Here is a 13,384-nt window from a genome sequence, read left to right as displayed (position 1 = left end):
CCAATGTCTCGTCAATACAGTCCAGTGTTTCAACTCTGAGACAACTACTATCTCTCTGAGATAAGGAGTCCTGGGATGTGACACATTAAGTTTCAAGGAGTAGTGTGGATGGCCTATTCTGCTCATTTTTCTGATTGTTGATTGGAACTAGCAATATGATAGCCATTAAGAGAAATAAAATTAATTTAAAATTCACATTTAGAAACATTCCAGGCATAATGAGCTTGAAATGAGAATCTTTGGACCAAAACTAACTTCATTAGAGTTACTTATATTGACACAATAAAATGGTTTTACTGCATTACTTATTTTTAAAGATTCAGTTAGTTAAATTGATTTGACCTTTAACATATCTAAACTATTAAATTTGAAATACATTGATCCCAAACTCCTTTCAATGAAATGGAAAAACAGTAATTTATAAATAAGTACTGATTCCACGTAGGGAGAGCCCACAGACATACAATGCCAAAAGATGTATAGTCAAGGATAGTGTAAAGGACTTGGATATGTTGATTTGATTAATGCAGGTACTCTCTACTAAGCCTTCAATGCCATCACTGCCTGTGTAATTTATTGTCACTTTCCAACCATAAGTTTTCTAAAGAAAATTTACCCACTACATTGGTAGGTTTTTCTGGGTGCCATAATGTTTTGTGGATACCGGAGTAACAGTTTGGACACTCATTTCATATTCCTGATTCATGCTCCTTGATCAGTTTATCTCTTTTTTTCAAACATGCATGCTATATATTGTAGCCCTTATTCCAGTTCTTGTATGAGTTACCAAAGCCAATACACTACAGCCCTTCTAAACTTATTCTATGATTATCTATTGTCATATGCAATTTTAAGTCTCTGTAATATTGTCTATTACTATGCTCTCATTATAATATCACCTTCCTCCATAACTTTGCAAAATGATGACTCCACATCTGGAACATATTCCTTTCTTACCATGTCCACCATGGTAAGCTCCCTTCAAAGCCCAATTTAGGTGCTATATCCATTTTCTTGTTTCTCCAAGTTATCATCCTTATCTCATTTTATCACTCTCATCCTCTTGAAAAGATTATGTACATTTTGGACCTCCTCATTTGTTTATATGTTGCATCCTCCTTGAAAGTGCTTTGAGGACAAAACATGCTTTGTTATTTCTCTATTTCCAGAACCTCAAAAAGTGACTTTGCATAGAAGAGGTAAAATTGATAAATATTATTTTGAATTGTTTCAAAATTTTAAGCCATACAATTTCAATAGAATTGGAAAATACCATCCACATCCAACTATGCAGAATATATGTGAATCAAAGCATTTGTTTGTTTACTTGCTTTTTTGGTTTTTATGGCTTTTTTACATTTTGATCTGATTTTCTTATACAACATGACAAGTTTGAAAATATGTTTAAAATAATTGTACATATATAACTTGTATCAGATTGATTGCTGTCCAAAAGTTGCTGGGAAACTCACCATAGACCTCATTCCAAAATAAGGTCAAAATGGATACAAAAGGTCACTATGGATTAGGCCAAAGAGGATGATACCATAAACAAATTTGGAGAACAAAGAATAATTTACCCATCAGATGTCTAGAGAAGGGAGCAATTTATGACCAAAGTAAAACTAGAGAATATTATAAAAGGTAAAATGGACAACTTTGATTACATTAAATTAAAAAGGTTGTGCACAAATGAAACCAAGAGACACAAGAATAAAAGGATATACAAAGCTGGAAAAAATCTTTACAGCCAGTATTTTTGACAAAAGTTTCATTTCTAAAATATATTAAAAATGTGTCAAATTTATAAGAATACAAGTCATTCCCCAACTGATAAATGGTCAAAGGATATGAACAATTTTCAGATGATGAAATTAAAGCCATTTATAGTTTGTGAAAAAAAATGTTCTAAATCACTATTGATTAGAGAAATGCAAATTAAAACAATTATGAGGTACTACCTCACAATTCTCAGATGACAGGAAAAGATAATGATACATGTTGGAGGGGATGTGAGAAAAATGGAACATTAATGCATTGTGGATAAAGTTGTGAAATGAGCCAACCATTCTGAAGAACAATCTGGAACTTTGCCCAAAGAGTTATAAAACTGTCCCTAGCCTTTGACCCAGCAGTGACATTACTGGGTCTGTATGCAAGGAAATCATAGAAGAGAAAAAAGGACCCTCCTTTTACATAAACTGATGCTAAGCGAAACAAGAGGAACCAAGAATACATTGTACACAATAACTGCAAGAATGTGTGATGATTAACTATATAAAAAGCTTGTTTCTTCTCAGTACTTCAGTGGTCCAAAACAATCCCAAAAAACTTTGGACAGAAAAATGCCATCTGCAACCAGAAAAAAGAACTAAGGAAACAACACATATTATATTTACTTCTTTTTTTCTAATTTTTTAATCTTTCCAAATTTTTTTCTCTTTTCCTGTGATTTTTTTCTCCCTAAAGGATTCGTAAAGCAATGTGTTTTAAAAATAAATCAACTTACTGCAATAAATGTATATATATATATATATATATATATATATATATATATATATATATATATATATATATATATATATATATATATATATATATATATATATCTTGTTTGCAGTCTTGGGGAGTAAAGGGAGTTAAGGTGGTATAGAGAAGAAAACAAAATCTTATAAAAATTAATGTTAAAAACTTATCCTTAAATGTATTTAGAAAAATGAATACTATTAAGGGGTAGGGGAAGATTTTCAATCACAGTCCATAAAAGAAAATTATTGTTTGATAAAGTATTTTTTTAGATCAGGAATCAGTTTAGCACTCCCTCCACAATACTATGCTATGTGGACCTTTATTATCTCTCTGCAGAGCATTTAGCTGTAATCAATGCTTCAGTCTAGAATCTAAATATACTTCATTAAGATGTCAACCATGAATCTCATCAGAGAGATCCCAGAGATGCATATCTGCATGTGTGAGAAAAGAAAGAAACATAAACTGACACACAGAGAGAGACAGATAGAAAGACAGAGAAAAAGAGACAGTGAGGAAGAGATTGAGAGAGAGAATCCATATAATGCCATCTGCAATAAAAAGAAATTTGAAGTCCCACTTTCAATAGGAATCGCTCTTATGTTTAGATTTAATGTAGCATAGCCTCCATAACAATGGTAAACTTCACATATCTATATCTGTATGTGTATACTTTTTTGTGTTGCATATGTGTGTGTGTAGAGATAGAGATACATATATAGATTTAGATATGTGCTTATATTGCAATCATAAAAGGCTTCTTGAACAAAATAATTTTCTATTTATAAATCTGAGGCAGTTAGTTAGATGACTCAGTAGATAGAGTACTGGACTTGGAGTTAGGAAAGCCTCAGTTCAAACTGACCTCAAACACTAACTAGCTATGTGTCTGTGCCCTCCCAGCCAGCAAGCCACTTCACTTTTATTTGCCATAATCAAATGGAAAAAAGAAATAGCAAACCACTCTAGTATCTTTACGAAGAAAACCCCCAAGACACTATGGTACACAGGATCATGAAGAATTGGACAAAATTAAAAAATAACATTCTAAATATGCTGTATTTACCCCAAAAAATACTACATCTCTTATCCATTTTTGGGAAATCACAATTTTGGTGCTTAATATTTTCAAATTATATCTTAAAAGCTGATAAAATGGGAAGAATGTCTTAGTATTGAAGGAAAAGTATTACAAGTGTGGTTTACTGAGGTGAGTGGTACATGAAAATTGAAAGAAAATGGGGCATATTAATGATACAATTACAGTGTTTGATATATAAAAGTTTTTATTTCTATTTAAATTGCATCCTTTTCCTCAAACTCTGAATGATAAATCTTAGCCAGGAAGGCTATTATCAAGGCAACAACAAATCAAGAAGAAAATTCTTGACATGTTTTTCATTTCTTTGTATTTTTTATTGTCATTTTCTTATTTTAGTTTGGGAAGGTTGTTATACAGAACTCCAGTTCTCATCGATGTTAATAAACTTAGTCGTCATGCCAACCACCTTTTCAAAATATGCATTAAAAATGTTGTTTATTTTCAGTTCAATCCAGATGTTGCCTCATGACCAGTACTACTGATTTATTTTCAGAACTTTAACATTATTAGCATTATCTTTTTGACAACCATATAATAAAATTAATAAGATGGTCTCTCTAGTGGTTATGTCCATTTCTGTATTTGTGAAGCAAATTGTGAACCCTGAATTTGTGAAACATATCATAAACCCTTTTGGGTTTGTTTAGTTTTAGTTGTTTAAATTCCAATTTATGAAAAAAGCTAAAAACTTCCTGTAATAATGAACAGGGGCCAATATTTAGGCATGGTATCAAGAATATCTTGACTAGAACTCTGTAACAGATTGAATTTTGCTGTTTTTTTTTTTTAATGTGTGTGAGTACATATGAGTGGTTATCCATGCCACCTAGCTCAGGATTTAATAAACTCATATTTAATAATTGATGTCCTGGAAAACATGGGTGTATGTCCCATGGAAAACCAAAGACCTTGGAGTTTTACACGTGCCATCTCTGATGCCAGTGAATGTGGAAAGGATATTGGATAAGTTGGGAGTTCTCTCTATCTGCCCACATTTCCAATGGGTTTCCTCCTCTTCTTCCCACAAGGGGTAATCACAGAAAAAAGTCAAAGGGAAAGTTGCTTCTCTTCTCACCAAAGATTCTCTAGATCTAGAGTATGACATTGTGTGGGCAACAGAAAGAGCCTCATGCTGGTACAAGGGAAAGTCAGCTTGACTTCTTGCCATCTTCCCTCAAGGGACACCTTCAGCAGAACATGGAAGGCACAGTTATGGAAAAAAAGCTGAATCTTTGAACTTGAGGCAGAAAATCACTCAGGGAAATATAGATTGGAGACAACAAAGGCATATAAAGGTAGAAACAACAAGATTTGACAAGATATTTAATATATCAAGCCATTCTCCAATTAATAAATGGTCAGAGGATATGAAGACAATTCTCAGATGAAGAAATTGAAACTATTTCTAGCCATATGAAAAGATGCTCCAAGTCATTATTAATCAAAGAAATACAAATTAAGACAACTCTGAGATACCACTACACACCTGTCAGATTGGCGAGAATGACAGGGAAAGATAATGCAGGATGTTGGAAGGGATGTGGGAAAACAGAAACACTGATACTTTGTTGGTAGAATTGTGAATACATCCAGCCATGCTGGAGAATGATTTGGAATTTTGCTCAAAAAGTTATCAAACTGTGTATACCCTTTGATCCAGCAGTGTTACTACTGGGCTTATATCCCAAAGAGATCTTGAAGAAGGGAAAGGGACCTGTATGTGCAAGAATGTTTGTGGCAGCCCTCTTTGTAGTGGCCAGAAATTGGAATCTGAGTGGATGTCCATCAGTTGGAGAATGGCTGAATAAATTGCGGTATATGAATGTTATGGAATATTATTGTTCTGTAAGAAATGACCAACAGCATGATTTCAGAAAGGCCTGGAGAGACTTACATGAACTGATGCTGAGTGAAATGAGCAGGACCAGGAGATCATTGTATACTTCAACAACAATACTATATGATGATCAATTCTGATGGACAAGACCATCTTCAACAATGAGATGAACCAAATCAGTCCCAAATAAGCAGTAATGTACTGAACCAGCTACACCCAGCGAAAGAACTCTGGGAGATGACTACGAACCACTACATAGAATTCCCAATACCCCTATTTTTGTCTGCCTGCACTTTTGATTTCCTTCACAGGCTAATGGGTACACTATTATGTACCATTTGAACATTTCAAAAGGCAATCAGTAATGAAGGCCTAGAGCTCAAAAGAACAGAGCTGAATATGAGAATCATCTATATGGAGATTATAATTGAACTCATGGGAGCTTTGAAATAACTTCAGCTTTCTACTGGGTCATCCCCAGAATTGCTCTAGCTATTCAGTTTCCTCAAGACTCAGTTTAGGGCCTTCTCTTCTCTCTTTACACCCTTTCTCTACTAATGATCTCATTAACAGATCTATAGATTTTAATTCTTACTTCTAGGCAGATAACTCCCAGATTTACATATGCAGTCCTTATTTCTCTCCTGAGTTACAGTTCCCTACCACCAAATGTGTTCTGGACATCTATACTTCACTGTCTTGAAGTTATCTAAAATTCTTAATGTGCAAAATGGAACTTGATTTGTCCCCATGTTAATTTATCTCTTTATCTAATTTTCTTGTAACTGTTGAGGATACTATTAACTTTCTACATAAGTAGGTCTACAACCTTGGAACAACCCTCAGCTCCTCATTCTTTTTTAACTACTGCCCCTATTCTACCGCTCCTACTCCACCACAGCAAAGAGTTGTTGCGTCTTATGAAATTCTGCCTCTTTGCAAACACCCACTTCTCTCAACTTCTATGAGAAGTACACTTATAATTCAATGCCTTGCCACTTCAATAATTTAAAATTTTAATTAAATTAATTTTATTTAAATGTTTATGCAAATAAATTTGCTTGTTTTTATTTAAATTTAAATTAGCATTTTAATAAATTTTAAATTCTATTTTGTTTTATTTAAATTGTGTTTCCATTTGGTATATTTTCATTTATTTATACTTTAAATTTAATATGAATTTATAGTAAAAATTTAATTTAAAATTTTATGTTTACATAAATAATCTTTTTTAACATTAGATTTCTAGTCAATTTCCTCTTGAATGAATCCTCCACACAGTTAACTAAATAATTTTTATAAAATATAGGTATGACTATGTTAATTCAGTGCCTCCCTATTAACTCTCCAATAAAATATGTAGTCCTTCATTTGACATTTAAAATCTTCCACAGTTTGATTACAACTTTATTTCATATTACCACTTATATTTCCTCAGGTTAATTTAACAATGTCCCTCGTACATAGTCTGTGTTCTAGATGTTTTCCAAGCTTAGCAATCCAAGTCTAAATGTGCTTTTGCAGTCCCAATCTCTGGAATGGACAGATTCTTTACCTTTTAGAATATTAAATTTCCTTTATTTTCAACTCAGGGGAAATATAAGATTCTTTTTACCTATTTTTCAATGTTCTCTCCCTTTAAGCCACCTTATATTTATATTTTGCACTATATGTTCCAAATAAAATATAAGTTCTTTGAAGGTTAGAATGATTTCTTTTTGTACTTGCATTTCCAATATCTAAAATAATACCTTGCTTCTAATAGGTATTTATTATTTTTTTATGAATTGTTTGACAATGACTTAAAAAGATGAAGTTAACAAGTCATAGAAGGCAATACTTAAGGTGATATATATGTGTATATATATATATAGGAAAACTGTTGTTCCATCTAGGGAATATTCACTAGTATAAATGAAGAAGTTTGAAATTAAGCCAGAGTCAAAAAAAACAAAGTAAAACTAGTATAGGCAAATAGACATATTAATCAGGTCGCAAAAGTCAAAGGACAAAGATATTTTTCTCCTATTTTTAAAGAAACATTGCAAGAGCTTTTGATGAAATTGTGTGGACCATTACTTGGATTTTAGTATAAAAAAGAATTCTAAAATAAACATAAAATCTCTTCTGTTGTCTCTCAAGAATATAAAAGATTAATGACTACTATGATTTACATAGTTCAGGGTGACAATTCTCCTTTGATTCAATGACCTAACTGGCTTAATTTTTGGCTTTCTAAGATTTAATTTTGTTTTTCCAATGCTTCCATTTCAATCTTTTTAGAAGGCCCCCTTTTTTTTTAAATGAGACCAAACAATTCCACAATGCAAATTGTACATTGATGAAATGGCAGGTCAAAACTGCTTTTCCCAAGCTTTTTCCTTTCCATCTCCAACTCCCTGCTCAACATCTAAATTACTTTGGCTTTAAATTACAAACAATAAAAAGCTCTTATAAAAAGAGGCATTGCTTCTTCTAAGATGTATGTCAACAATAACTGTAAGGAAAAGGAAAATAGCGTTTTAACAAAGTAAAATATTTCATTTTATTATTCCTGAGTGACTAGAATTGTTCTGTGTTCTGGTATCAGTAGTGTGCTGAAGCTGCTTCTTGGTCAGTTTTAATGTTTTCATGTTAATTTTACCCCAAAATGTCATCTTTTAGTGGAAGAAAAAGTATTGAAGAAAGTGGACTACTTTGGCTAGAAAGCATCTTATAAAAAAGAGAGAGAGAGAGAGAGAGAGAGAGAGAGAGAGAGAGAGAGAGAGAGAGAGAGAGAGAGATGGAATAAAAACATATAGGGAAATTCTTAAAATAATTTATCATCTCAAATAATTGTTTGGGAGCATTCATAATTAAATTAAACCCAACATATACTTACTGATACTGTTATCAAATAAGACATATAAAGAAAATGCTAAATCTATCATGTTAATAATTATAATGCCTTATATTTATATAACAATTTATAGATGTAAAGTAGTCTTACTCATATTATTTTATTTAATTCTTTCAGATGCCTTATGAGATATATAAAACAATTTCTACTCACTATGAATTTACTTTCTAATGAGGGAAAAATGTTTATATAAAAACAAAAACCCGTACAACATAACTAGACAATCAATAAATATTTGAGTTTTATATATGGATGTATCTATATCCACACATAGACATATATTTACTAGTAGAGAGGGCACTTACAGATTGGAAGAATTCAGAGAAATTTCATTTAGAATATGGTATTTGAGCCATGTCTTAAAGAGATGGATTCTATGAATTGGAAGTAAGGTATTCTAAGCAAGGAGAATAGTCAGTGCAAAAGTATGTAGGCAGGGGATGAACTTTCTGCTATACATATCCTACCTTACACATGTGTAAATATATATACATGTATATATGCATATATGTTTTATTATATAATTATTAAATAGAATTTGGTGACTAAAAATAAACATTCAAAAATTCATTAGTAAACTGGGATAAATATGCCAACCACTATCCTTTACTTTCTTCCCCTTTCACACAATTCTCTATTGTAATTTTAAAATATCTCTTAGAAAAGAGTAGAATTCAACAGTTTCTCTCAGTTCTCTTTAATATATAGGGAGGTTTCCTCTGAAAAGAATAACTATAAACCAGGGGCAGCTAGGTGGCACAATGGATAGAGCACCAGCCTTGAATTCAGGAGGACCCGAGTTCAAATTTGGTCTCAAGACACTTAACACTTCCTGGCTGTGTGACCCTAGGTAAGTCACTTAACCCCAGCCTCAAAAAAAAAAAAGAAAAGAAAAGAAAAGAATAACTAAAAACCAACTAGTTTACTTTTAGGACAACCTCAGTAAGTGTCTCATTTAGAAGATGTCTTTTGTCCTCTCAACAAGATACCAGGGAGCATGTACAGCTGTTCCATGGGGAAATACTTTCAAAAGTCACCAACTCAATGTTTCATCAAATTCACCAAGAAGTTCCCTAGATTATCCTCTATTGAAAATATATTATTAGCACTTAAATATGAAATGAACAAAAATCCCATGAAATGGTGTTCATTGTTAACTTTGAACTGACAGCAAAACAAGTTGACAATTTCTCTTTAAAAAGAACCTAGAAAACATGGTTTCACTTAATTAAAACTTCCTTTTCTTGAGATTTCTTTTCCAGTCTCCTCCCTTGCAACCACTACTACTAAGATATTCCCTCTTATACTTACAGTAAATCAACTTGCTTACAAAGGTCCGTATAGCCAAAGCTTTATTTTTTCCAGTAGCAATGTACACCGTAAAGTTATGGACTATAAGGAAATCTGGGCCCTGCAAAATCAATACTTTCAAATCAAAAAGTGATACTTTGGGGAGTCCCTTGGATAGCAAGGAGATCATATCAGTCAATGCTTAAAGAAATTAATTCAGGCTATTCACTGGTAAGTCAAATACTGAAACTGAAGCTTAAAAATATGTTGGCTAACATATGAGAAAACAGAACTCATTGGAAAAGACCCTGATGTTGGGAAAGATTGAAAGCAAAAGTGAAAGAGAATGATATGGATTAATAGTGATATGGAAACAATAAACACTAATTTGGACAGATTTTGAGAGATAGTGGAGGATAGTAGGGCCTGGAATACTATGATCCATGGAGACATGGAGAGTTGGACATGGACAACAACAACCACACATATATATTGAAAGTATGATATATCCTTCTATGCTTCTATTATAATTTTTGCATGATATCTCCTTCTATAATAATCTATTAGAATGTGTACTTCTTAAATGTAGGAATCTGGTTTTTACATATTCCCAGAGCTTTTACAGTACCTGTTACATAGGCAATCCTTAATAAATGCTTTTTTACTACAATAGTCAGCATAGCAAGATTCGTATAATTCTTTCTCAGTGGCAATGTGTGCACTTGTCAGAGACTGGAAAAGGACTGCACATCTTGAGTAGTATCAGTAGCTAAGTTAAAATTTATAGATGATCTGAAAATCATGTGATTCTTAGCAACCTCTTCTCTCTTTTGCAAACTCTAAAACAATCACTACTGAAATGCAAATGGATCATTTTTTTTTCTTTGCTTCATCATTCCCATGGCCAGCAAGCACATCACCAAATGCTCAGCTGACTGAGGAGAAGTTTCTCTATGCTAGTACTTTAAGAAAACTGACCCACATACCCTTTGATCAAAAAGTATCCAAAAAAGAGATCATAAAAAATGGAAAAGGGTCCACATGTATATGTAGAGCCCTTTTCCTAGGAGCAAGAAACTGAAAACTGAGTGGATGCTCATCAGTTGGCAAATGACTGAATAAGTTATGGTATATGAATACTATCGAATATTATTGGTTTATGAGAAAAAATCAGAAGGATGATTTCATAAACACCTACAGATAGTTACATGAACCAATGCTTAGTGAAGTGAGCAGAACAAGGAGATCATTGTACACAACAAGATTATATGATCAGTTCTGATGAATGTAGCTCTTTTCAATGAAAGGAGATGATTCAGGCCAGTTCCAATGGATTTGTAATGGTGAGAGCTATCTGCACCCAGAAAGAAAACTGAGGGGATCAAATGTGGATCACAACATAACATTTTCACTTTTTTGTTGTTGTTTGCTTAAATTTTGTTTTCTTTCTCATTTTTTCTCATTTTGATCTGATTTTTCTTGTGCAGCAAGGTAATTGTGGAAATATGCATAGAACATACTTAACATATTTTATAACATATATTTAACATATATTGGATTACTTGTCGTCTAGGGGAGAGAGTGGAGGAAAGGGAGAGAGAAAAATTTGTAATTCAAGATTTTGCCAGAGTGAATGTTGAAAACTATCTATGCATGTGTGGGGAGAGAGTGGAGGAAAGGGAGAGAGAAAAAAATTTGTAATTCAAGATTTTGCCAGAGTGAATGTTGAAAACTATCTATGCATGTGTGGGGAGAGAGTGGAGGAAAGGGAGAGAGAAAAAAATTTGTAATTCAAAATTTTGCCAGAGTGAATGTTGAAAACTATCTATGCATGTGTTTTGAAAATTAAAAAAAAAGCTTTAATTAAAAAAATAAAAATAAAGCTGAGCCAGTCTATTGTTAGAATTATTCTCAAACCTTTCTGATATGAAAAAATTCTGTTTCTGGATAGAATCTTCAGGGCTTATCCTTCACTGATGTCATGTACAAGAGTCAAAGACCATTTCCTTACTATTATCATTCATTATAGTAAAATATTGTGGAAGGAAAGATTGCAAAATATGAAGGGGAAGACAAATTTGAGACCTTAATAATAGCCAAAAGATGACCAAGAAAATAGTATAAAGTTAAATCTGATATACCTACTTTCTTATTTTCTTCCTTTCTGCCTTGACTTTCTTTTTGTCATCTATTTCTATTATTTATCACCTATCAACATTTTCTTTAGAGTTTTAGAACAATGTAAACATTGATCAAAAACATAGTAGTCATAGAAAACAAATTTTTATGAATTATTCTTCATTGTAACTAAATGATATCATCAAAGAAGTGGATAATCATATGCCCAAGGGGATATAAATTCATACAGATCCTTTGCTATAACAATACCATTACTAGACATGAATACCAAAAGAGATTTTTAAAGTGGAGGTGGGGTGGGGAGAAGACCTATATGTACAAAAAATATTTGTAACCACTCTCTTCTGGGGGCAAAAAAAATGAAATTGAGAGGATGTCCATCAATTGAGGAATGGCTGAATAAATTGTGGTATGTGATTGTTATAAAATATTTTGGGAAATGAAGAACAAGATGCTCTCAGAAAAAAAAAAAATCTGGGAAATCCTCTATGAAACTTAAGGAAGGTTAAATGTATTGTATACAATATGTTCTGGGATGACCAGATGTGAATTACTTTGCTATTCTCAGCAGTACAATGATCCACAAAAACTCTGAAGGATTTATGATGAAAATTCATATCCTTATTCAGAAAACAAACTGTTTATATCTGTATAAAGATTGAAGCTGTCTCTCTCTCTGTATCTTTCTCTCTCTCTCTCTCTCTCTCTCTCTTCTCTCTCTCTCTCTCTCTCTCTCTCTCTCTCTCTCTCTCTCTCTCTCTCTCTCTTTTCTCTCTCTCCACCTCTTTCTCTCTTTGCTTTTATTTTTCTTGAGGGTTTTAATTTAGGTGGGAGATCTATGTTTTTTTCTATAACATAACTTTTATGGAAATATTTTGCCCAACTTTACATGTGGTTTCTTAATGGGAGCTGGAGGTGGGAGTGAGGGAACGAATCTGGAGCTCAAAAGTTTTAAAAACAAATGTAAAAAAAAGGTTTTTAACATAATTGAGTAAGACTATTAAATGAAATTTTAAAAGTAACTAAAAAAGCAAAGAAATGGAAGATCAATCAAGCAGCGAAAATGAAATGGACTTTGTCTTCATAGAGTTTTTATTTTAATTGGGAAGATAAAATTGTAGATATATGTGTAAACAAGAGATACTTGAGGCATATATAAAGAAAAGGGAACAAATAAGTTTTTATTGAAGGGAACAAGCTATGTTATTTATTTATTTATTTATTATTACTACTATGTACAAGGCAGATAGGTGGTGCAGTGAATAGAGTGTCAGGCCTGGAGTCAGGAAACCTGAGTTCAAATTTATCATCAGTCATTTATTAGCTCACTTAACTCTCTTTAGCTCAGTTTCCTCACCTTTAAAATGAGCTGGATAAGGAAATGACAAACTGCTCCAGTATCTCTGCCAAGAAAATTCAAATAGGATCACAAAGAGTACAACACAACCGAAATGACTGAACAACAACTACTATGAATCAGGCACTGTGCTAAGTGTTACACAGATATCTCATTTCAACTTCACATCAACTTTAAGAGGCAAGTTCTACTGTTATTTTCATTTCACAGGTGAAGAAACTGAGGTATGTA

The sequence above is a fragment of the Sminthopsis crassicaudata genome, chromosome 1 (genome assembly GCF_048593235.1).
Source record: "Sminthopsis crassicaudata isolate SCR6 chromosome 1, ASM4859323v1, whole genome shotgun sequence".
Lineage (NCBI taxonomy): Eukaryota > Metazoa > Chordata > Mammalia > Dasyuromorphia > Dasyuridae > Sminthopsis > Sminthopsis crassicaudata.
Note: the sequence above shows the minus strand (reverse complement) of the source record.